This window comes from Cavia porcellus, unplaced genomic scaffold (assembly GCF_034190915.1).
Source record: "Cavia porcellus strain 051 isolate PalLab524CR breed Dunkin Hartley unplaced genomic scaffold, mCavPor4.1 scaffold_1, whole genome shotgun sequence".
NCBI lineage: Eukaryota > Metazoa > Chordata > Mammalia > Rodentia > Caviidae > Cavia > Cavia porcellus.
Genome location: NW_026947484.1, coordinates 72,099,853 through 72,126,747, shown reverse-complemented (window position 1 = coordinate 72,126,747; position 26,895 = coordinate 72,099,853). Strand labels below are relative to the sequence as shown.

Below are 26,895 nucleotides of genomic sequence, written 5' to 3'. Positions count from 1 at the left end.
TTGTTCCTTTTAATCTCCCCTGCTCTCTGAAGCAGGTGCTAGTCTTGCAGGAACCTGCTCTCCACGGTTATCTTCATCCGTACTGTTTTGAAGTTGGCTTTTAACCCTGCTTGGTTTTGTGGTCTTGCTGTCTCTGCAGTGCTTGGTTGGAAGTTGCTTATTTTTGTACCTGTTCATCATTCTCGGAGCTTTGTCATGGTCATTGTGATGCTGATGCTTCTTACAAATTGTCACATGCTGTAGTGTTAAAGGCCACAGTCTATGGGTCAAAGTGAAACTCAGAACTACAGTGTGCCGGCTGTGGGGCCAAGGCAAGTTAAATGACAGTCTGTGCCTCAATTTTTTTATCTGTAAAATGGAGCTACAGTAGTTCCTCCTCAAAGAGTGGCTGTGATGTGCAATTAGTACAAATGCAATGAAAGGTGTTTGGTGTTTTCGTAGCTGTTCTGCCTCCTGATCTTCACTAAAACTCTTGACTTCTTTCTGGTTAGGCCAGACCCTGAGTGGCATTTGTTTCTCTAGGTTCAAATTTAAATCTGCCCTCCTTATTGTCTTTTGGAAAGCCAGACCATTCTTCAGTTTTGTCTCATGATGGTTTCCTTTCTCCTCCTCACATAGATAGCTTCCTTTCTCACGTGGTACGGTCTGAGTTTCCTTGATGCCTATTCTGTGCCAGATTTTACACTGACAAGCATTGTCACCTAATTCTTCTATATGCTTTTCAATTTCCCTAACTGAACTTAAAACTTCATGGTGCTGATCATCAAATATTAACCTTTTGAGCTGTTCATACCTACACAACCTTAGACAATGAATAAACATTTTCCTGAATGAATTGTTTAAATAACTAATACTCTTTGAAAGTGCCTAGAAACCTTCTAGATGGCTTGGGGGACTCTCTCTCTCTCTCTCTCTCTCTCTCTCTCTCTCTCTCTCTCTCACTCTCACTTTTGGTCTTGCTGTGTAATGCAAGCTGGCTTTGAACTCATTATGTAGCTCAGCCTCCTGGGATGCACTATGGTGCCTGGCTGGGCTGGTATTCCCTTTAGAAAATGTCCTGATTGACAGCCCTCCACTGCTTCTCAGTGGACAAGTCTGAAAGCAGGAAGGTCCTTAGTGACCTTAGTGTCTGTGTCCTTAGTGAGGGCATGGTACTATTAGCAGCCATAGCCTGAAAACTGAAAGAGGATGTAAAGAAAAAGGATTCCAAGAATCCTGGGTGAGGCATTTGGGGTACTAGAGAGCCAAAGAACTTTGCTCAGGAGGTGTCTTCTGATCCAGGTTCAGACTCACTGAAGAAATTTTCTTTACCCTTGAGCCTCTGACCTCTAATATGTTACATAAAACTGTGGACCAGATCCTTGGCTTTCTCAACAGAGATAATATTTTTTTTTTAATTGAGGGTGTCATTCTGCATTTTCTCTTTCCCTTTCTTCTTTGTCTTGTTAGGTTGCCTTTGAGCTTTGGGATGAAGATCTTTTCATTAAGATAATTTCTCCTCCACCTCAACCAGAAGCAGAAAACTGGAACTTCTTGATTCTGCCTCTTCTTGTTTACCACTATCAAATTAGCAAATCCTACCTTCATTTGAGAATGTAGCTTCTGAATGAATCTATGGGCGAAACTTTCGGGCCACACACTCCATGTCCCTCCTGCACCGCTTTTCCTTAGGTTTATTGAAGTAACCCTTCTATTGGTCTCCATATCTTCATGTTTCTCTTCTCTGACCTGTTTTGAGGACTGTACTCTCTCAGAGTTATCTTTGAAAAATACAAATCTTATCTTGTACCATTCGTAATTGCTTCCATTTTGTGTGTGTGTCCTTAAAACACAGGCTAAGTTTTATAATTTGATATGTCATTGCCTGTGAGATGCCCGTGGTTGGATTCCTGCTTGTTCCCCAAGGCGCCCATGCCGAGAGGCGGGTTTCCTGTCTCCTCCAGCCACGCTCACCTCCTGCTCTTTCTTCAAATGCACCATGTACCTTCACAGCTCCCGATTTTGAGTTTACCGTTTCATACTTTGTAATTACATGTATCTGTTTTTTTGAAAAAGAAAAACAATGCATTTACTTATATGTTGGTCTGTCACAGTAATATGTAGCTGTCAAGCTTAATAGTACTTGCAGATTTGTCCACTTTAATTAAAAAAAATTTTTTTTGAGACAAGGTCTCGCTATACATTTCAGGCGAGCTCACTTTGTAGCCCAGGCTCGAACTCGCTACGATCCTCCTGCCTTAGTCTCCCAAGTGCTGGGCTTACAGGCATGAGCTACCATGCCAGGATTAATTAAAATTTTTAAAGTTTTAATTTTGAAAAGCTTCTTTTACATGAAGCAATACATATGAAAGTCAGACAATATCTTACGAGGGATATGTTTGGTGTTTGCTTTGGCAGCACTTATACTAAAATTGGAATGATCTGGGGAAGACTAGCCTGGTGCCTGGCATGGATGACACACAGAATTGTGAGGCATCCTGCGTTTTAAACAGAAAGGGTGTGTTTGGTATAATCAGAAAAATCCTATCGCACTGTATTTTCCAGAAATTTAAAAATCCACAGTGTAATCTTTCAGATCAATTATAATGACTTTGAAATGTCTCATTAACTAAAAATTTCTAAACTGGGTATCACTATACCCAGATTACACTGTGGTACATGCCTGTAAACCCAGCGCTCCAGAGGCTGAGGCAAGACGATCTTTGAGAATTTGAGGCCAGCCTGGGCTACAAAGTGAGTTAAAGGTCAGCCTCAATTGCACAGTGAAACCTTGTCTCAAAAAGACCGGAAGAAAATTCCAATAAAATACCCTAATTGAAAATTAATTGAAACTGAGCACAGTGGTGCATGCCTGTAATCCCAGCACTAAGGAGACTGAGGCAGGAAGATCACTGTGAGTTCAAGGCTACTCTGGCCCTCAAATGAGTTCAAGTCCAGTCTGAACTGCATAGTGAGACCCTGTTTCAGAAGATTTTTTTTGAAATGGATTTTGGAAAAAAATTTAAATAAAAAGAGAAAAATCACCAAATGGTAGAAAATATTGACATTAGCAATTCATTGCATTAGAACAAGTATCTAGTTTTTTCAAAATGATTGAGGTTTAGAACATTGTTCTTTAAAAATTTTTAGTAATGTCAGACTAGCATATTTTGTTGCTGCTTCTGATATTCAAAACGTGCATCTTTTTCTCTATGTAGATGTCCATTTTCTTACATTTTTTACATAGCATATTTATTTGGCTTCTCCAAAAGTTCTGTGCACTGATTTTTTCAAGGAGAAGATTTTAAAGTTTGGGGTTTCATGCACATTTTTTCAGTAACTTCTTTCTCTTTAGAACTTTGTGTGTGTTTCTGATTAACCTTATGTAATAATTTACTCTTTAAAAAAGTTAACACGAGAAAGAAAAATTTAGCAGAGAGGAAAACCTACTGATTTTCTTGTGTCTATATTTTTTGATAGTGAAGTACTTCAGAGATTGAAATTAACTTTTCAAAATTTATCTTCGCTGAATGCACAGCTTCGAAACGAATACTCTGTTGTGCCTGGAGAAGTCTTTACACTATTGTATCATCCCTATAATCTATAATATTCTTCACCAATGAATTTTGTCAAAATTGATAAACAGAGAGAATAATTTTTTCAAGTCTCAGAAAGTATCACACATGAAGAAACTCTTTCAATAGAGTGAACTCTTTAAAGATTTGAAGAATGGTTTGTACAAGGAACCTGTTATGGTTTATATGTAGAAGTCCCCCCAGTGTCTCATGCATGCATAGTGGGGCTTTTGGGAGGTAGCTGGATTATGGATGTGATAGCTGGATTAACCCACTGATTGGTTTAGCAGAGTTCCGGGTGTGGATAATACAAAAGGTCACCCTGGGTGTGGATGGTACCATCCAGTCGATCTGTAGCCCACATGGAATAAAAAGGGAAAGGAAGGCCACTGCAGGCTGCTTCCCACCTGCCATGCCATAAACTATTTCTCTTCTGCCATGGTGCCCTGCATTGATATTGGCTAACTATGAACTGAAAACTCTACAAACTGTAAGGTAAAAGGAGCTGGGTATTTTGCCCTAGAATGAGAAAAGTAACAGACAGCACAAATAAGAATACTTGGAATAATTTCTTTGACTTTTACTCAGTCTCCACAGTGGGTCTTGGCTATAGTTTCAGCAGTATCGTGTCCTTGAGTAGAACAGAGTTTCATGTCCAGAACATCACTTTCTAGTTATGTTTGATTTTTATGTGATTTAGGAACAACTGACCTAGAAATAGGAAAGAAATTCATGAGTGAATCCATTTTCAAAATTTTGTGTTCTTAGTACAAACATAACTGAACACTTTATATACGATCAGAGTTTGAAATACCAGGAGGGCTGATTGTTCTGCAAAACAGCCAGAATCCTGGAGATACAAAAAGAATTTGAAATGAACTCAGATTATATATGCCATGTATTAATCAGTTTCCCATCACTGTGATAAAAATACTTGAGAAAAGCAACTTAATGATACAAAGGTTTAGACTGAGTCTGCCTATGTTAGAATCTAATTATTCATTTAGTTATTCAAATTTACTTCCACATTTAATAATGTGTATTCAAGAAAAAGTAATAAAATTGATAATTTACAGCTTACACATATAGTATTCAAGCTCAACAGTAACTGCAGTAGTTATTTAGAACTTTAATAAACAAAGTGCTTCTTATTGCTGAAAGAAGTGCTTTTAAAATTTTTTATTTTTAAATTTTCTTTTAAAATTTTGGCACCAGGGATTGAACTCATGACCTCACGCTTACCAGGCAGGTGCTTAAGCCCCTGAGCTAAATCCCTGGCCCTAAATTTTTATTTTAAAGAGAATAAAATCAAGCAAAATGAAACAGAACGAAGCCAAGCAAAAACCAGTGTAAGTGACATAGGACTTCAAAACAATAGGAAATCAACAACGGTTACCATAATAGCCTGAGAGGAGTATTTTATCAACAGCACCATCTAAAATTGCCAGAGCATAGTAATAATAAAAAGCAAGCTGAGCTCAGTTTGTTACTGATTTTAACCTTCCTAAAGACACTGGCCCACTGGCCCAGCCCTGGGAACAAAATACTCATGAAGGTGACCTTCTCTAGCTTTTGTACTTATGCAGGCCTCATCTGTTTAATCTCAACCCCAAATTCACTTTGTCATTTGTAAAACATTTATAACAGTTCACAATTTATTTATGGGATGTGTCTATCTCCTCCACTAGTCTGTAGTTTGTGTTCTCCTGAGAGAATAAACTGCAGCCCTTGGCCATCTGTATTTTTAGTGCCTACTCTAGAGCCTGGCACATACTTGGCAGACAAAACAAAAAAGGCTGTGGAAGTGTTTTGTAAGGACCAATAAATTTCTAGAAATCAGATTTTGGATCAACACAATTGTTCACAAAGATCTCCTAGTTGTATTCCTTACACAAGAGCTTGCAAAGCCTAGAAGTGTAGTGTCATCTGCTCCCATCACAAAGGTGATCATCAGAATTTAAAAATTTTTTTATGAGCACACGTTTGTAGTACATACTGATTACTGTCTTTGTAGGGAGCTGAGATCTGTGTACCACACCTCTCAATTCTTTTTTGTTTGTTTTTGAACTCTCAATTCTTTTTTTCATCCCCTTTATTTCTCTCACCCTTTCATCACGTGATCTTCTATTTGAAAGAAAAAATACTGTATCTTCCTATTTCCTATTACCTGTCTTTTAGTTTGCTCTTTTATTTTGGGTTTCTCATATAAGTGAGACCATGTGATATTGAAGCCTGTGTGTCTGATTTACTTCACATAATATCATGGTCTCAGAGTGGATCTATTTTCTTACAATTGGCTCAAGTCTATCATTCTTTATGACAGAGTAATACCCCATTGTGTATAGGGTCTCATTTGCTTTATCCATTTCATCTGTTGACGGACATGTAGGCTGCTTCCAAGATTTCTCTATTATGAAATGTGTTGCTGTAAACAGAGGTATGCATGCATCTCTGTGATATGATAACTAACTCTTCCGATAACTAACTCTTCCAGGAAGACATGTAGGAGGGGACGAGCTGGGATGAGTGGAATTTCTGGCTTTAGTTTTCTGAGGAATCTCCATAGCAATACCCATAGTGGTTGTGCAAGTTTACATTCCTTCCAATAATGTAGAAGGGTTCCATTTACTTTCATTTTTACCAGCATTTTCTATTTGATTTCTTGATGATGACCATTCTCCCTGAAGCCTGATGGAGTCTCAGTGTTGTTTTAATTTGTATTTGCTCACTAGCCAGCAATGTTGAACATTTCTTCATATATTTATTGACCATTTATACTTCTTTTGAGAGGGTGTCTATTTCACTTGCCCATCTTTTGATTGGGTCTTTTTATTTTGGATGTCTAGTTTTTGAGTTCTTTATATATTCTAGATATTAGTCCTTTGTCTGAGGAATAGCTGGCAAAAAAGTATTCTGTAGGTTGTCTCTTCACTGTCCTTTTCTTTCACTGTGCAGAAGCTTCCTAATTTGATATGATTCCACTTGTTACTTCTTTGTACTATTTTGTGTGCTGCTGGGGTTCCATTCAGAAAGTCCTTGCCTATACGTATATCTTCAAAAACTTTACTTACTTTATCTGTCAGTAGATTAAGCGTCTCTGTTTGAACATTTAGATCTTTGGTCCATTTTGATTTTAGTTTTGCAGATGGTGAGAGACATGGGATTGCATTCAACCTTCTGACCTGGGTAGTCAATGTTCCTGGCAACATTTATTAAAGTATATGTTTTTCTCCAGTATATGTTTTTTGGCCTCCTTGTCAAAAATCAAAGAGCTGACTGTACCTGTGGTTATTTCTGTGTTGGGAGCCGCGGCCGACACCGGTCGCCTTACTTGGCGGACGTAGGGCCTGTGGGTGGGAGCGGAGCCTGAGCTAGATTGCCCCTCCCATCGAGTGAGCCAAGTTGGCGCCTGCTTCCTGCCCCCTGATTGCCCTGGCGACTTAAACAACCCGCTCTGTAAGATAGTCTGCCTAGCAACAACTGATGTTAGCCAGTCAGCCCGCATCGCGCGCTTTAAACTGATTGGCCACTGTTACCCTATAAAAGTGAATGCCTCTCCCGCCACGAGGAAGAAGCACGAGAGAGATAGAGAAAGTCCACCGGCGAGAAAGGACTGGTGGCAGAGAGGAGGCCTCGCGGGGCCCACGCGGAGACAAATAAAGGCAAGGTTGCACACCGCCAGACTTTGTCGTGTGTCTTTCCTGCCGGCCGGGAGCGACCCCGACATTTCTGCATCCTCTATTCTGTCCCAGTGACCCACATGACCATTTTTGTGTTAGTCCCTTGCTGTTTTTGTGAGTGTAGCTTTGTAATATAACTTCAAATCTAGGACTACGTGCTTTTCTCTTGTTACCTAGGATTGCTTTACTGTTCTCTCTTTTGCTTCTGTGTGAATTTTAGGATTGTTTTCTCTTTGTTCTGTGAGGAACACTATTGGGATTTTATTGGAATTGTGTTAAATCTGTATATTAGTTTTGGAAATAGGGCCATTTTTACTGTAGTTGTTTCTATGCAGGAGCAGGGAAGATCATCAGAAAATGTATTTCTTTAAGATTATTTTTGTTTTGTCTCCTTTAGTCTTACCCACTTTGCCTTTTAAATGGAGGCAGAACTCTCAACCTGAATTCTTGAGGGAATGTACGACTATGGCCCTGATATCCTAACCCAAAGGCGAAGCATGATCTTTCTGTAATTTATGGATTTGGAAATACAGCTTCTTCAGGGATGGTACAAAGGACAGAGGGTGTGGTCAGTAGAACAGTGTCCTCCTCACTGTCCCTGCTCAAATGTCCACATCCATTTGAACTATTTTAAAACCACTATGGTAATGGGAAATTTGTAGAGTGGACCCTCAGACTAATGCACCCTAGCTTTCTTATGGATGTTATATACTCTAAAATGTGGCTCTTTATTGGAAACAAAGTCCTTTATAGGGAATAAAACACAAAAGCAAATAGCAATAAAAGTAATTCTTTAAACCTGAGGCCTGGTAAGGGTGCTCTGAGCCATGACTCAGCACATTAGTGGAAATCACCTTTCCTTTGAGTTGCTGGGACTCTGGGAAGCAGATGGATGCTGGGAACTGCTTCCTCCACTGATTTCATAACCAGACCTTTGAGGAGAGCTTGGTTGGAAGGGCCGTAGCTCTATGGCCCCTGTAGCCACTGCCTTGAGCCATTTCAAGTGCTGGGATGAATGATGTTTCTCTAAAAGACAAGTTAGAGACCTCATCACCAGTACATGTAAGCATGACCTTATTTGGAAGTAAGACTTTGCAGATATAATTAACCTGAAATGATAACATAGTGGACTAGGGTTTCCACCTAATGTGACTGGAGTCTTGGTAAATAGAAAAGAGAAGCAGACACGTGAAGAACAGGCCACCTGCTGACAGAGGCAGAGGCTGGAGTGACGTGTTCAGCGGCTAAGAAATGCCAAAGAGAGCCAGCAACACCAGACTGGGAGAAAAGCCCAGCACATGCTGTCTCCTAGAGACGCTGAGAGAGGAAGGCCGGCCTTCTGTCTCTGCGTGTGCCACATGCGTCTGTACTGGACATGTACTGACTATTTCCTTGTAGTTATTTCCTCAACATCCAGCGTAACAACTACTCGTGTAACATTTGCAATGTATTATAAGTGACTTAGCGCTGATTTAAAGTGTAAAGGAGGGTGTGCAGAGTTTATATGCATTATGTACCATTTTCTCAAGGATCTTGAGCAGACACAGACTTTTGGTATCCACAGGTGGCCTCAGAACAAACCCCCCCATGCCAAGAGATGCCTGACCAGGCCTGCTAACACCTTAATTTCAGATGTTAGCAATTCTGCACTCTGACAGAATAAATTGCTATTGTTTTAAGACACTTTAAGTGGTAGGTGTTAAAGTAGCCCAAGAAAATTAACACTATACAGTGGGTTTGTTGTGCCTTTTGCCCTAGAGACTTGATCTTATGGAGGAACTATATTCCTAGTCCACTGTATTGACTCAAACCTCTGTCAGGGCCCAGGGGTGGATAGTCTCAGGGATCTGTGTCTGTTTATCCAGAGCTCTCTTGCAGAACAAACTCCTGAGAATCAGCTGCTGCTAGGCTTCTGTACTTGGCACGGATTTGCACGTGCCTCTCCCAAGGCAATCTGTGCTCTCAGAAGGGTCTCGAAAACTCAGAGTGGGAGGTTAGAGCCTGGAAGAGACAAATAGGGTCCCTGCTGGCTTGTTACTGAGTAAGGATGGAGTGGGGCAGGAAGTGAGCGCTGTGTTTGAGTCATACAGCAGGGAGCTTTGGTGCTGCAGGATACTCCAGTTGTGTATAACTTGTACGTGCTGAGCATAGGAGACCAGGGCAGAGCTGCATTTGCATCAGTCAGATTAGGGCAGGGAGAATTTAGAACCAGGAGACTATTTCACAGGTTAGAAAGTCTTGCATCTGATCTTTTGCCATTTGAAAAAGCAATCACCCACTCTGTCACCCACCGATGATGTTTGTCCCACAGTGTGATAATAGTTAGATGTAAAGATATTATCACTTCTAGGAATTTGGCCAAGATCAAGTGTAGACGTGAAGATATTATGACTGATTCTGTTTATCAGATTAAAAAAGGGTCACATTCACAACATCTCACTGGCCTTTAGCTTCTTACTATGGAAAATAGAGATTTATTTTTAAAATTTAATTAATTAATTAATTATCTTGAGACAAGGTCGTGCTATCTGTTCAGACTGACCTTGAACTTACTGTGTAGCCCAGGCTGGCCTTGACTTTGCAGTAATCCTCCTGCCTCAACCTCCTGAGTGCTGGGATTATAGGCGTGTGCTACCATGCCTCAATGAAGATTTATTTTAAAACCTAAATATCATAACTACATATACTCACACTCAGATGATCTTAACATTGTGTAGGCTGTGCTTTTAAGGTTCAATTTTGTGTATTTTTAAACCTAAGTATAAAGTTCAAAGATACAAAGTATAATCAAGTCTACTTCTTATAGCTTGCCTGTTTATTTTCCCATTTTAAACATCCTGGCATGAGAAGAAGTGAACGTAAAGTTAAACATTTTATTTAATTTCAAGTTTGCTTAAAAAACTTATTTGTGAAATATTCTGGTTGTAGAGTCTCTATTCTGCTTTCCTGCTATATTTTGGAATGATAACTAAATAAAGCAAAGCATGGAATAGAAGAGAAAGTAGAATTACACTTTGAAAGTGGGCTCATACTTTATCAGCACATGCCTGTACTTCTGCTGAGATATTTTGCCTTCAGCTTGGACATTTTGAAAGCTTATTTTAACTTTATCTCTGCTGTATGAATGAATGAGAAGTGGCCAATTCAACATCCAGAAACCTCTGTGGTCACCACCATCTAGCATTTTGTCTCAAAGGTAATTGGATTTTCGGGTCCTGGACACATAAGGATTAGAAATCACACCACAAGTTCTACAAGGAGGCATCTCAATTTATCCTTTTCCAACTTTCCTTTTCAATGCAAGTATGTTGACAATGTCTAGGTCCTGGTACATCTCTCTAGTTGTTTGAAAGCAAATTAAATTTTCAAAGGGTCTGAATTTTAAGTGTAGCTACATTCTCATGCAAACACATATATGATCATGCAAGTGTATAGATGTTCCCAAGAGCTGGTTGATCCTGGCACAAGTGAGTAGATTTTGCAAGTGTGGGTTGTTTTGTGTGGCAGTGGGCTAGTCATTTCAGGAGCATGTTGGGGTAAGTAAGCCTGTTCCTTGGGCTTTCCCCCTTTTTTCCACCTGCACTAGCTGCCTTTTTGCTTCCTGTTATGAATTAAAACAACTCGAAACCCTTGACGTGGACTTCCCAGTCTTTTGCACTATGTGGCAAAATGAACTTTTCTACACAAGTTACCCAACCTTGGGCATTTTGTTATAGTAACAGAAAATGGACTAAGGCAGGGAGACTGACAGAACTAGTTAGATCTGGGGTATATGTTGAAAATAGAGTTAATTGGATGTGCTGATAGATGATGGTGTAGGAGCGTGTGAGGACAGAGTCAGGACAATCTCTAGATTTTTTTTTTGTTGTTGTTGTTGTTACCAGGGGTCAAACTCATGACTGCGTGCTTGCAGGTCAGGTGCTTATGCTGCTGAGCTAAATCCTTACCACCCTGGATTTTTAAAATTGGTGATGAGATTATTAGTGTCCTTCACTGAATGAGTGAGAGAGGAGAAAATGGGTTTGGCAGGAGCAGAGGGCTACAAAGAAGCAGCAGTGTTGTTAGGTATTTCAACGGAACATTTTCATATTATAGCTTCGACAAATGGAAATTCTGTAAAACAATTGAGTTACCGTTGCCCTGTCTTTTCAAACTGGGCAGAAAGTGTCTAGCTTAGCATTTCTTCATTCTCCGCAGCACACACACTCTTGACTTCGGCCTCTTCAAAGTCTCATATGTGAGCAGCATCAGCTTCTGTTCTTTTCATGAGAACCGACTGATCCATGGTATTGGGTGCTGTCTTTTGTTTGATCTTCATCTTCTCTCAACTGTAATCATTTGCTGCTGAATAATTAAGAATAGCACTTTTCTACTTCAAGTCTTTTCAAGTTAATTTTTTTCTTGATTTTCCTCCCAGGCTATTTTTGCATCCAGGGTTGTTCTAGTCTGCTGAGTGCTCCTGGGGATCAATGTCCACGTTAGCCAATAATTTTTTGGTTTTGTTTTTAGCCAAGACTTTTAAATGTTGATTGTGTTGACTTGAATTTTTTCCAGATGTATGTTTGTATACTTTCACAAGAGTAGTTATTTTTCATAAAAGTTAGTTGGAAATGTTATGACAAAACTATGTGTTTTTTCACGGTGCACACTTGATCTTAGCACTTTACCCTGCCTTCCTGGCTTCCATCTTGACTTTTGGGAGTCAGGAAAGGGCAGCAGAATAACAGCACATGAGAAGCAAGGAGAGTGACAGAAAGTCCTGCAGTGGAAGTGAGGGAAGCTGGCATTAGGCTGGCATCAACACTCGTATGCTTGACCAACTTTGGTATATGACTTTATGGGTCGTATCTGTAAAACAAGGGGGATCGCTTATTTTAACACTGCAAGCTCTATGAGGACAATCCAGCCTGTGGAGAATGGAGAATGCAGGGAATTCCTGAAATTTACTCAGCTTCTTTGTTCCTAAATCTAAAACAGAGTCTTTGGGTAAATGCTTTAAGCAATTTTTGATTTATAAGAAAGGAATAAAATATGAGCTTCCTTGCCATAAGCAGTAAAAGGTATATAAGCAATAGATGGGATTGATAGAGAATTAATAGCTTTTTTATATGTATGAATGTCTTGCTAATTTAAAAATATAGATACTACCTCCTTGTTCTCACAGCATTGAGGTGATGTGCATGGTGGCAGTAATCCCCGTGCAAATCAGTGAGTCCTCTTAGGAATTCTGCTTCCTTGAGTCCTTCTGGTTTGAACTCAATGATTAGATGATATTACTCATGTAAACAAATCTATGACTGAAGTTTTAAAAAAATCAGTAGGACATCCTTTAAAATAGGGAAAGTTTATAAAATCTAAGTGACTCACACAGAGTCAGGTAGGGAATGGATTATGAAGTCAGGATCACGAAATGAACACTGCTGCCCATTGGCAGGGCTGCTGCTACATTATGCAGCACAATGAAGAGGGTGCAGGGAGCTGAAAGCCAATCTGAGTAGGAGGGATGAAGTTTACAGGGCAAGTTGCCGGGGACCCTAAATTCTAATGGTGGAGGTGTTCTGTAGAATTTTCATTCATTTAAACATATTCTGGGAGCAACTGTGTCATCTGTATTGGGTATTACTGTGGGAAATAGAAATGTAAGAGTAAAGAGAATAGACATTTTGGTAGGGAATGGAGAAGAATATAATTAAACATAAACTAACAAACATGATGACTGAATATGAGACAACAGGAAATACTATGAAGGTCATGAAACTGGTTAATGTGATCCAAGGTGACTTAGGTGGAGAGGAGAGTGACATCATGAACAAGGTGGAACCCTCCTTGAAGAACTGACTTGAAATGAACCCTAAATAATGAGAAGCCAGGCCCAAAAACATAGAGGAAGAACACCGGGAAGTGGGAAGTGCAGATATAAAACCCTGAGGTGAGAAGAGTTTGGAATATTTGTGAACAACCGTAAGCACAGTGCCAGGGGACAGCATGGAGGGGGTGGATTTTGAGACAGGACTTACTGGCCATGGCAGAGAATCTGTATTTATTTATCTGTTTATTTTGGTATTGGGTTGAGCTCGTGATCTTGCACTTACCAGACAAGTGCTTGAGCTACTGAGCTGAATCCCCGGTCCAGGAATTTGTATTTTAAGTGAAATAGAAAAACATGGAAAGATTTCTTTCTCTTTTTATTTAATTCATGTATTTATTTATTTTACTAAAGTGAGTCTTTATTTTAATAGGGCCTGGGCTGTAGCACAGAGGACAGTATACAGGAGGGAACCCCACTACACCAAAACCTCTCCGTGGGAGGATTCTAAACCAAATCCACATGGTCTAACACACAACATAAGAACTCAGCAGAACAGGACCACTCCTTGGACACTATTGCTTTAGTGGATGAGGGAGGGTGTGGATTTGAATTTGGCTTTCCAGAAAAGCCAAGAGAAGTTTATAGCTGATACAGCACTCTCCTCTTGGTCTGAAAATATTAATAAAAAATCTGAAATTAATAACACATAAATTTTAAATGTCTATTATCACAGTATATTGTTATAATTACTCTATTTTATGATTGTTAATCTCTTACTGGGCCTCCTTTATAAATTAAGCTTTATCATATATATTTATTTATAAGCAAAAGCATAGTATATGTAGCATTCCATACATAGCAGCTTAAATATTAATGGTTTCTCTTATAGGAGAAACTCAAATACAAATAAGGAGAAAAATAAAAACTTGCAGGAAATAGGGAGATAGATCTTTTGCAGAAGGGAAGAGACTCAAGAGATTGAGGGAAAGGAAAATGAAGAGATGAAAAAAGAATTGTGCTGTGTTATACCCATGAACTAATTCTCTACAAGGAGTCAGTCACCATGTACAGAAAACATGTACTAATAAAAAAATAAATATTGAAAAAAAATGTAGTGTATGAACCATCTACTGGGAAGCCTTGAAAAATACTTCTGCTTAACACAGTGGAAAGGGCTCCTGTATTTAGCTGAGTGGATCAGAACAAAAATATGAGGACAATTTTGAATTATTACTCACAAGACACAGAAAACTAATCAGAAGAAAGTGACAGAGTAGGTTCTGGAAGATTAGAACTTTTGGGACTTCCTTGAGTTACCTTAAGGAGGACTGTAAATTAAGAAAACCAGATTCTTTTTAGAAAGCCAGAACTTAGCACCTGTGCTAACTGCTCATTATTGGTTAAGGAGGAGCAGAAACAGCGGCAGAGTGCCTCATCCCGGGAATGGCCTTGGGCTGAAATTCAGGAGCCAGGATAAAGACAGCTGTGCTATGCCCTGTTTGTGAGTGAAGTAGAAAACCACACAAAAGGTAGAACAATAACCGTGCAGATCTGACTACCACTCCACCTGGGGGTCTTCCAGCTGGAACTGCATTCTCCTTAAGGAACTTTCTAAAATTTCCCCATCTACAAATCTCAAATCAATACCTTTGCTTACAAAACATATTATCTAAAACACTGGCCCCCATCCAGGGCAATGTCACCTCCTGTGAACATTTGGCAATGTATCAGACACCTGCGGTTACCCCACCTGGTAGCAGGGCCGGAAGAGCTGGTGGCATCCACCGGAAGTGCTGGTGGCATTCAGGAGGTGGAAGCCAGGGATGCTGCTGAGCCTCGCCTGGTGCACAGGACCACCCACGTTGGGCAGTGAAGCCCTCAGATCTGGATACTGCGCCTGTGCAACTCTGGTCTAAAAAAATGATAGAAATGTTAACTATGATTGCTTCCGGACAGGATGATGGCAGTTGCTTTTCTCCTATTTTAAACTTTATTCTTTCCAAATATTTAATACTGAACTCAGTTTACAGTCGTCAAACAAGCAAACAAACCCTAAAGGACTGAAAAGCAGACATTACCACCATCTAGCAAACGTCTCCCCAGATCTAGGTCAGGAATCTTCTGATTCCAAGGCAAAATGCCACACAGCCTCTCCCGTGAGGCAGGTGGGAGGCGGCCTGACTGCAGCTGGCCTGATCCAGGGTGCCTCATTAGCAAACATGCCTGGTTTCCACTGAGTCACTGGCCCGAGGTTTTGCCCTCCTGGCTCAGGTCTTCCTGTGTTTTGGTTGGGGAGAAGCTGAAGAGGAAAAACAGGCTGTTTTGTTTTTTGTTGAGCTGTGCGGTCTTGAGCAACACCTGTATCCCTGGCTTCCCTTGTTTCCAGGGCTTGCACAGCAGGATTGGTGAGGACAGAACACTGAGGAAGAGCCCTGTGAGTCCATTGCTATGGGCCTTGATCTTCAGGAAATCTATTCAAGACCTCTGGGGGTGTTTACAACTATAGATAGCGCGCAACTCTGGGCATATTGTGGTTTCTCTTATACACATAGGCATCTGTAATAAAATTTAATTAGTAGATACAGTAAGCAATCCACAAAAACCAGCGATAGAACTATTATGGCAGTATGCTGTGATTAAAGTTTTTTTTTTTTTTTAAACTCTATGCATTGTTATTTCTGGAATTTTCCATTTAATATTTTCAGTCTCGGATTGATCATAAGTAACTGAAAACTCTAGAAATTGACACACAGATGGCGGAATATGCAGTGTATTATTCTAGCTGAGACCTCAGGTAGCGCTAAATGACAGAGACTTTCTTGGCAACGTAAGTATGGCTAGAAGTGGAAAAAAATGTACCTTCAGTGAGGAGAATTATGCAAATTGAAGACATGGGAAATATTTCCAACCTGGCTGTGTATTTCCAGCAGCCTGCCCTCCCTCTTTTTTCCCCCCTATAAATGAATACGTGGAAAAATCCAGACAGAATTAGACTAAATTGCAACTTTTACATAAACAAAATTCCCAGTCACTCTCTTTACTTGACTTCAACTCAACCGAAAATGAGTGAATTCTCCTCCTTTCCCATTGGCACCTTGGTGGTCCAGCTCAGCAGCTACCGGTAAAGCTGTTAGTTTGTTAAACAATGCATGCCACGTCGTTTTTGAGATTCCAGGGTCACAGGAAAACTCTGACCCAAATTATCTAGGGGAACTGTCAGAGTAGTGCACTGCTTTGTTCAGATGCAGCAGCTGTTGAGAAGCGCTCCTCTGATGGTGAGCCTGGACTGTGGCCCACGAGGCAAAACAGAATTGCAGGCCGAGTGATTTCTAACCTGTAACCACTTGCAATCTGCTCTTGTAAGAGGGCAGGCTGAACTCTGTCTTTCTTTCATACTTTGGAAAATCACATCGATCATGATTATTTGGGTATGGGCTTGTCGGTAAGGGTTGTTTTAAAGCACTTTGCAAATGTAAAACACCAGAAAAGCTTTCATTTGGCTGAGGAGTATCAATTCCTTTTAAATGGGCATGTTAAAAGGAGTCACTGGGCGAGGAGTGTCATTGATTAAAAGAAAAGGGATGGTTGTGTCTGATAACCATGACGCCTCATTCTTTATTTGCTTCATAGCTTTTTTCAGCTCAAAACATCGCTGCTGAATACACTTTGTCAGTGTTCACAAGAAGCAGGTATTAATACATGCTATATGCAACTGTCAAATTGAGATGACTGGATGAAAACAATTCTCTCATGAGTTACAGTTATTACTGTTTACTTCCTGAAAACCCAGTTACACAGGTATCTGATTGCTGAAATCATGCCTGGAATGTAACATGCATGCATAAACACCTCTGGCCATTATCTTATTTATTCAGACAAAAGTTAATGCTCTCCTTGTGTTTGCCTCATCCACCTGAACTTTACCCTAATTTACTTTCAGCTTTTAAGTATCTGTGATACATCTGTTGTTATTTTACGTCTCGAGTGTTTAGACTCTGTGTGCTTCTTCAGGTGTTGTTTCACAAATTTCACCAGATTCCTCGATTTAATGTGCACTAAACTTTGCTTTGCCTTCCAAGCAAATTTTGTAATAATTATTTTTCTGCTTTCATTAGGTCTCTGCAGAGATAATTAGATACTAGCCAATGAGTATTTCCCATTCAGTGTAGGACAGTGACAATAACAATAGAAAGACTAAAGAGAGAGGGGAAAGGAATCAGTTGTGTTGTTTTTCTACTCTTTTTCTCTGAACCATATAGTGGAATTTTGTGAAATCATAGGAACCAAAGCCATGCAAGTTAAGCTAGCAGCTGAAAGTCACAGGAGTTGTGGGAAACACCTGATAAAGGGAGTTGGTATTTTAGTCTTACTGTGAAACAAAGTAATAAATAAATCAACAGCATCATCAAATAATAGTAGGCAACATCTAATAAAGGATTATTCCAAGCCAGGCAGTTTTTTTCAGTTTAATTCTCACAGCTTTGTGAAGAAGAGCTGTCCCATCTTAGAGTAGCATGATACAAACATCGAAATTAAGGTTGGCCAAAGATTCAAGTTATAGTTTAAATTCAGGTTGTCCTGTTTGAAATCTATCCTACAATTCTGCCTCAATTGCCTCTCTACTTTTGAGGCAAACTTTCAAATACTGGAAAATTTGGCTACATGTTTGGAGATGTTTAAAGGTCCCAAACAAGCCAGCAATAATTTGGATATGATCATCACTACTGTGAAAGCTCTCTTAGTGTTATAAAACACACAAAATTATAAAACACACCCCCTTCATTGCCCGGGAACGTTGACTTTCTTTAAGTAGGATCTCCCCCTGCTCTGACTGTATTTGCTCAGATATTCCAAGGCAAATGTCTCGCAGGTTCTAGTTTTCCAAGATCACTTGTTAAAGTCACTTACTGCCTTTACATTATATTATTCACATCACGTTTTGTAAGTGTTCTTGAGCACCAAGTTCAGTCTGTCCTATGCTTACCTATATTCTCTGCTCTGCCTGCTGTTGACAGTTATTATGGAAACAGTGTTCTTGGGTAGTTTTATTTTGATTTACATTTCACCTATTCATTAGTGCACCTTTGTGGTATGGTGTATTTTTTGAGGACCAGTCTTTAAGTTTTTGACAGTTGAAAGTCTAAGTGAGTCCAATCTACATGAAAGTAACTCACATTTATTATCACTAGAGAAAAGTTAAATAATTTGATTCATAAACATTTGACTCCATATTTTGTCAGATATAATAGGAACTGGGAATGCAAAGAGAATACAGCTTAATCCATCAAAGACTTCTCTACTTAAAATTTTATAGAGTCTCTTACTAAAAAATAATAATAACATAATAGGACAGTGAGGAATGAGAGTCTGTTACACTGCAGTATGGAGAAACAGAGGAAGACCTAACCAAGTTTGAGCAAATAGCAAAGAAAATTTGTAAATTATATTACTATTTGATCTTCCTTCCAGAAGGAGACGAAAATTACCAGGAAGATAGTTTATGAGCATACATGAAGGCACAGATGTGTAATGTTTTTTGGAGGCTAAGACTGAGGGCCCTGTTGGCTGGCATTGCAGGCCATAGAGCAGGTGGCCGTGAGGAAAGGCTAGCAAGTGGATTGAGGTGGTGGAGCAAGGTCTTCTGGATCAGATTTTTGTGGCCTTACTTAGGAAGCAGGAAGCCAAAGAGAATTTAAAGCCACCATCAGCTTTATATTTTACAACAAGTTGACTTGTCAAAAGGAACGTGGAGGTGGGTCCAAGTGGGCTCCAAAGGATTAATTCATTGAAATACAAGGGCTAATAGCTCATCAGACAATTAAAAGCAGAATAAATATGGTATCCAAGGATTCCAGAGGTATTTCAAATGTTATTTATTTATCTAGGTCCTGGAGATTAAACCATAGGCCTTGTGCATGCTAGGCAAGCCCTTTACTACTCAGCTACGTATGCAGCCTAGTTTCAGTGTCTTCCAGAAAGGACTCAAGAGACCATCTGGGAGAGGAGGCAAAGAGAAGATCAGAGGAAAGAAGGAATTAATGGGTGAGGGAGGGGGCGCACACCTGTCATCCCGGCATGCTGGATGTTGATGCAGAAGGGTGGTTATGAGTTTGAGGTCAGCCTGCGCTACGTGGTGAGGTCAAGGTCAGCCAGAACTGCATAGTAACACCCTGTCTCCAAACAAGCAAGCAAACAGACAGACAAATAATAATAAAAGTGATTAATGTCTTGAGAATTAATGATGCATTTGTTAAGATTTGTAATCCTTCTGTGAAAATAAATTGGGGAAGGAAGAGATACAGAATTCAAATTGCAATATACTGAGTTTGAGATGCTGTTGGAAGACCTGGGAGCCTGGGCTTAGGGTACCTTGTGTTGTTATTCCCTATGTGACGGTATCATTCCTGGTGATTAATCATACGCATCAGTTGTGTGTAAAGAAGAAATTTTCAGTCTTATACTGCAATCGTTTTCTCTGCCACACAGAAAACTTTTACTTTTACCAATGCCATTTTTTGTTGTTATTCTTCTATTTGATGAGATCAGCTTAAAGCTTCCCCTATATTTTCCTAACTGTAGAGACCAAGGGAAAGTATTAAATTGTGTTCATAAAACTGTTGGCTATGATCTGGCTCTAACAATAATAGCTTAGAATTATGAAGCAGCAATATCTTAGCCCTACAGAAAACAAACTTTATCCTGAACATGTGTGCTCCTTTCTTTGCCTTTCTCATCTGATGGTGCTTGAAATTTTTGTTTTTCCACTTTGAATAGTGGATTCTGCCAAGTATTTTTAAAAGCTTTTCTCCTCTTAGTGGACAAGGGGAACAGCTCTTCTCCCCTTTGTCTGATAGCTGAGGAGTGAAGATTCAATTGGTAAGAAAAATATACACAGTAGAAACCTCAGAATGTTCTCCCTGCCTTTAATGTTTGGTGTGTCTGACAGATTACCCTTTCCAAACAGGATAATAGGATAGGTGGTGCTGGAAAAAGACTTTTCCATCCAAGACAAAACCACATGAACATTGAAAAGAACTGGCATTAGGCTAGACACTGGGGGGAATACATCCGTGGGGCACAGATTCTATACGAAAGGGTTCCACCCCCCAAAATACACACCCTAGGCTCACTCCAGGAGCACCATATAATGGAAAGAACCCAGATCAAGCATCAGGAAATTGGCATCTGTTTTAAACTCTGTTACTTTGTGGGATTGGCCAAATCTTCCCTGTTTCTGGGCTTCATTATCTTCAACAGCAAAAAATAATGTTTCATTAGATTATTTCTGATTTTAGCCAAAAATAAATACAAGATGTTTTTAAGCAACTCTGTGTCAGCAACATTTTATGTACTTTTACACACAATACAAATTGATTATGAAAACCAGTGTTACCCATCCTTATTTTTTTTTTTTTCAGGAGAAAACTAAGGCTCAGAAAAATTAAGAGATTTATTCAGAATTGGGCAGTGAGTAAGCATTTTTGAGCCAAGGTCTTACTTAAACAGAACCTTTCCCATCATCTTGCTCCACTGCTATGCCATTTCTATTATTTCCCTAGAAGAACATGACCTGTAGATGCATTTGAAACATATAATGATAAGTACTTTTCCCAGCCAGGCATGGTGGTGCATGGTATAATCCCAGCACTCTGGGGGGCTTGGTGTGAATTTATAAATTCAAACCCAAACTGGGAAATTTCATGGCTTATTGAAACCCTGACTTGAAATAAAAAAATACAAAAGGAATGAAGAAGATGGAGCTTTGTGTGAAGGCACTACATTCAATTCCTAGTACCTTAAAACACATTATTAAAACATTCCCTTAACTGCGAATGATGAGCGACTTTCAGACTTTAAGCAAGGCCGTCGAACAAACATTGTCAAAGCTTTAAATAGAGAATACTGGGCTATCTTGAAGCAGTCAGGAAGCAGTTCCACAGCAGACCTGTTCTTACTCCACTTAAGACTGACGAAAAATAATTTAAAACCTGAGAAGGAGGAAATAAAAGACTATTGTGTAAGACAGGTGCCATGTAAATCAGGAGACAATTAAGAAAATGTTTATGCTGTTCCTTATCATTTAACAGGCAGCACATGTTTGAGAATTTGTGTTTGTCCTTTGGAGGGGTCCATGTGTGCACGTGTGCAGTTATTTCAATAGTGACTGGTGAGTCATCTGAAGAACAAATCAAGAGAATACATGTTGACTCAGACTGGAGGTGAGATCATAAAGGGGACCAGTTCCCTGGAGTAACAACCCCTTCTCCCTCACCCACCCTTCACTCCTCTGAAGGACTTGGAGAGACAAGGTCTCCATGTGTGAGCATGTGGCACTCTGTCTGGGACTTTTCCCTACACAACTAGATGAGGGGCAAGCCCTTCATTTGTAGCTAAGAAACAGGTCTTCAACACACAGTCTGAGAGCCAAGGACTAATGCTGGCTTCACTACAGATGCCAAGGAGGTCACCCAATAGAGAATGTCTCGGGCTTGGGAAATATAAAGAGGTGGGTGAGTGGAAAGGGGAAGAGAGAGGTCACAACTCCAGATGTCTGGAGGATGTGAATGGATCACAAATGTTCAAAGAACCCACCCTTCGTGGAAAGAGGGGCAATGATGCTGGGATGTGAGAGCAGGGGAAACGGGTGAGAGACATATTGTGAGTAGCTGCAACATTCAGGAGCCCGCAAGCTGATGAAAAAAAAATGCATACTGGTGGATTCTGCCACAGACCTATTCATTTTATTTTATTTTATTTTATTTTATTTTATAGAGGCTAAAATAGAATATAACCAATACAAATCAGTGTAAGAGATACAAGACTTCAAAATATTACAAAATCAACAATAGTTACCATAATGCCATTTGGTGTCTTCAAAATAGCTTTAGATAGCCTCAGACATAGTAAAAATCAAACCGAATAGAATAGAATAGAAACAATAAAAACAAAACAATGAATGCAATAAAGGGCTTCAAAACAAGCCAATAATAAATCTCAAATTGCTGCCATACTATATCTTGCTATCTTTGAAATAGCTGCTCCTGCCATTGGATTTAACATAAACAAAACAAAAGAGAATAAAACCCAATCCAGCAAAATAATGGAAACAATATAGGGCTTCAAAACAAGACCATAGAGAATCAATAATAGCTACAGTCCTCAAAAGGAGATTCCGCCTAGATGCTACACTGTGTACCACTATCCTCTGAGCCTATGATCAGACTACTAACCTTTTAAACCTGCAATGTTAGTGAAACTCCAAAGCACCACAGGCATTCAATTGCATTTCATCTTGATAGCTACCATCACAGCTTGTGTTTCTCCAAATAAGTCTGTCACTTAGAGAGGGGTGTGGGAGGGGATTGGTACTTCTTGTTTGCCAGCCGATGTACTGGAAGGGCCTGGGGTCTGGCTGTTCCAGTCTGGTGGTGGCCTGTGCATGGTGCTGGTTCCCAGACTGGGCTTGTTTGCTGTTGTTGCCTTGTTCTCTTTACTCCCAGTCTGCGAATGATGTTGACTCATGGGGAGAGGTTTGGGTCTGGCTCTCACAGACGTATCTTCCAGACTGATTCTTTTCACTTCTATTGGACTGCTACTTTTTTTTTTTTTTTTAAATTCTGTGGCTCTTTTCCAAGTTACTGCCACAGACTTCAGGTGTCTAAGAATTTTCATCCACTAATCTTCATTACTCTAACAAATACCTGAGGTAAGTGAACTTTAAAAGAGGTAAAGCTTCATGTTGACTTGGGGCTTCTGAGATCTCACACTTGACCCTGTTGTTTTGGTCCGTGGCAGTAGTGATGGCAGAGGAGGTCTGTTTACCTCATGGCCACCAGGAAACAGAGGGGTAGAAGATAGTTTGGGTCCCAACATAGCCTTCCATGGCGCTCATGCTATCAGTCTCCTAACCTCTTTCCGATGGGCCTGTCCTCCGAAATGCTCCACCACTTCCCAGTAGCACCATGGGCTGGGGACCAAGTCTTCAACACGTGGGTTCTTGGAGACATACCAGACCCAAACTATAGCAATCTGTTAATGCATTTTGTACAGCGTGCCAAGGATAGCTGTCTAGAATGCAGATCAGATCTTTCTGCATCTCTGTCTCAGCTCCTTTGATTGCTGTTCTCTTTGTCTCCCTGTGGTCAAGTTCATGTCCTCTAGTGGGAAACATAAGTTCCCCTTAGGTTTTTCCTGCTAGTTTCTTCTACCTTAGTATCACAACTGTCTATCACCTAGACGATGTTCTAGCTGCACTAAGCACTTGTGGAACTTTGCTGCTGAATAACATGTATTAATCCTTCATATTTCAGAAAACATCTTACTTCTGGTGGGAGCACTGTCCTGACTCCTTACTCTGAGCAAATGTCCACCTTTATGCTCCTGTAGACCTGGTCAGTGGCCTATAGGAGGATTTATTGTACTTTGCGATATTTTTCTGTTTTCTTGCCTGTCTTCTTTACTCCTCAAGTAAGCAATCTTTTTACTTATTATTGTAACTCCTTTCCCCAGAATGATTAATATAATTTGACATTCAACAAAAGCTGGTCCTGTTACCTTTTTGTGACAGTAGTGAATGGATATATAGCACCATCCAGGAAGTAATTCTCCTGCTAAAGACAACTCATATACTCATGTAGACTAATAATACCTAAAACAAACAACTCTATTTAAGTCTTTGTCTACAAATTTGTATTTTATCCTGGGTTCCCATAATTGCTTATCATCTTATGGGAGATCTCAGTTTCAGTCTTGTTTTGTTTGATAAGTTGAATTTGCACTTTGATCAAATCTCCTCATTTGTGGTCTGTGAATATTGAATTTTGATCGGAAGGCTCATCAGTAGTAGAAATGTGGAAAGAGAAGGCAGTGGTGTGGGGCTCATGCTAATTACTGTTTTTTATGGGAGATTGTGGTAAAGAATGTTCAGAATCTCTCAGGTGAAAATGGTTTAAATTTTGTGGTTAGCTCCTTTTCCCTGCTTTATAATTACCCAAACCACTTCTCAAGCCTTCAAAGTAATCTCTCTTCAACAACACCCTCCTGCTCAGCCCTAAAGCTTTACCTATGGAAGAAAATGTATTCCTTAACATCACAAAGTATGGACCCCTGTTCTAAAGTGCTCCATGTACTTTTAAATGTCTATATTCCTTATTTTCCAATTAAAATGGAAAACTAGATTGGAACCCTATTCTAGTTATGGATATACCAGAACAAAAGTAGGATCACTTCAGACACTTCTGTTAATATTGCATTTGTTCCACAGCTGTATGTGGAGACCTGATATGAGTTAAGCACTACACTGTGTGATGTTGGTACAAAGAAGGAAGAAGCTTAGATTGTAAGCTTCATTGTTTTTATGAAATTATTATTGCTGAGCTATAATTTTCTTGACCTAAACTCTTATATATATCAGATGTTAAGAATTCTGTTTGCTTATTTTTCATTAGCATACAGTGTCGGTTAGCTTATTGGATTCCAAAAAGGTGTGCTAACTGTCTGATCCAAATGGTGGACTCAGCATTTGTAGAGTCAGCCTCTGACACCTGTGTTGGGGATTGGTTCCAGCTCCTGCCCATCTCATGGATGCTCTGAGATCAAATGTCTTAGTATTTTTATGCAACCTATGTGCATCTTCCTATATAGCTAGTGGACATACTCTAGGTTACTTATTCTAGCTAATACCATGCAAATGTTATCAAAATCATTGTTAAGTGGTATTGTTTAGGGGATAATGACAGGAAAGAGTTTGTGTTTGCTTAGTACAGATGCATTACTTTTTTCTCAAATGGTTCTGGTCCAAAAGTTCTTGGATCCATGGATTTAGATCCTGCAGCTATCAAGGGTCTACTGTATTTATCACTGTACATCCCCTTGCCTCCCTGAAATAAAAGCCTTGGGGTGTAAAATTCACTAAACCTTAAGCCAGACATGGTGGTGCCCATCTGTAATTCCATATTCTGGGAGTTTGAGGCAGGAGGATTGTTAAGTTTGAGACTAGGCTGGACAACTTAATGGCTTAAAGAAAATTTGTCTTAAAACAAACAAACAAAACATTAAAAGGGCCAGAGATATATCTGAGTGTCAAATTCCTGGCGCGGTTCAATGCCACTTGCTCCCTCAGATTTTAGAAAATGAAATTTGAATCGAGTAGTAAAGTATAAAATTACTGGACATGTCTGGCAAACCAATACCTTGAGCAAGACAACCCAAGAAAACAAACTGACCTTTGTGGAAAATAGTGATCTGAGAAGAAATGAACTAAAAAAATAGATCATTAAAACCAAGGGCTTCTATTATGATAATCAGAAACAATTGGGAAATCATTAAATCTATAAAATAACAGCAGGGTCCAATGAAAAAAATATCTGAACAGTGTGACCAAAAAGTATGTGTGTATTTGTGTGTCTGTGTACCAGGAAAATCTTCATAAAAGAAGTGCTGGCCTATGTTACCGGAACAGTCAATGTATTTTCAATGTTGACAGGGAGAGCGTTTCAGAGAGAAGGAGCAGCATAAATAAAACAGAGCAGATTCCAAGACTCTGCAGGTAACTGCGGAGAGAGGGTAGGCTGGAGTGTGCTGAGGAACATGTGCATTGCTCGTAACGGGCTCCAGCCTTGGAAACAAGGCCAGGACCTGGCATTTTGTCTTGTCAGTAATAGGAAACATTTACGCATCTTGTGGACTAAAGGATTAATTGAGGAAAGGACACGTGTGATTAAATGTGCCTGAGAACCAACGCACTGAGTGCTGCCTGTGAGATAGAGGCCAAAGATGAAGTCGGGAGGCGGGGGAAGCTCTGCCCTGTGTAGCTGTATAGACTAACCTGGTGGCACTGGCTGGTGGCACTGGGCGAGCCTTGGGGTGCACAGTTATAAGCCGTAGAGCTGACTGAATCTCAGATTCGTGGCAACATTCATCTTGACAGCACGCGGGATAAGGAGCAGATTTCAGGGAATATGATGAAGCCTTTTTTTAGTTCATTGTGAATGCTTTGAAATGGCAGCTGGCGTTGCATAATTTCGAATGAGGGGCCAGTCAGCTACTGGCTTTACGAAAGCAAATGTCTCTTTTGGCCGGTTCACTTTTTGAGAGGTGACAGCACAGTAAGGCGAAAGGAGTGTCTTGGAGTGAGAATTTAAGTGTGAATTCCTTTACTGATTCCTTTGCCTCTTGTACCTCCTCTGGACATTACGGCTGCGTGTTCTGATTACTAAGTAACCCACAACCCCAGTAAAAAAGGTTCAGACAAAATTAGTTGTAACAAGAACAGAATCTTTAAATACTTCATGAAATTTGCTTTCCAGTCTTTCAGAATGTTTTTCAATGTACATTATTTTGGCACTCACTATATTTTAAGAGATTTTACTGTAGTTTTGTGTTTTATTTCTTACATTTTTAATTTGAAATTGCTTAAATATACAAAAAAAAAAGCGTAAGAAGTGAGATTAATATAGAGATTTAAGAAGAGTCAAACTGGCCATGAGCAGGCTGACTAGGAGAGAGCCAGATGCCAGCCCTCTCCTGTGAGTTGATACCATTTGCAGATTGTGGGGGAGGAGAGCAAGAAGTCAACAAGAAGCTAAGACCTCCTGTGAGTTGCACCATGTGTGGGCTGACTAGGGGAGAGCCAGGTGCCGGCCACTTCCAGCGTGTGGGCAGGGAGACAAGAAAAACCAACGTTCTGCAAGCCCCCCACCCCCATAAGTGACCAGGTGATCCAGAGAAACACAGACTGCCATGATAGCTAATGAGGTAAAACACAACTTAATGCTTGTAGTGTTTAGTGTTTCACTGCCTTTGCCCGGCCTAAAGCTGGCAGTCTGATCATCTATTTAGGGGTTAACAGTGC

General features: G+C 40.0%; 1 protein-coding gene and 1 non-coding gene across 4 annotated transcripts in view; both read left to right on the top strand.

Annotated features, from left to right (window-relative positions):
• Tmc1 (transmembrane channel like 1) overlaps positions 1-26,895 on the top strand; it is a 244,315-nt gene that overhangs the window by 4,329 nt on the left and 213,091 nt on the right. The window lies entirely within an intron of this gene.
• On the top strand, positions 2,382-2,487 carry LOC111757518 (U6 spliceosomal RNA). Its single transcript, XR_002791845.1, has one exon. It is a non-coding gene; the product is annotated as a U6 spliceosomal RNA (small nuclear RNA).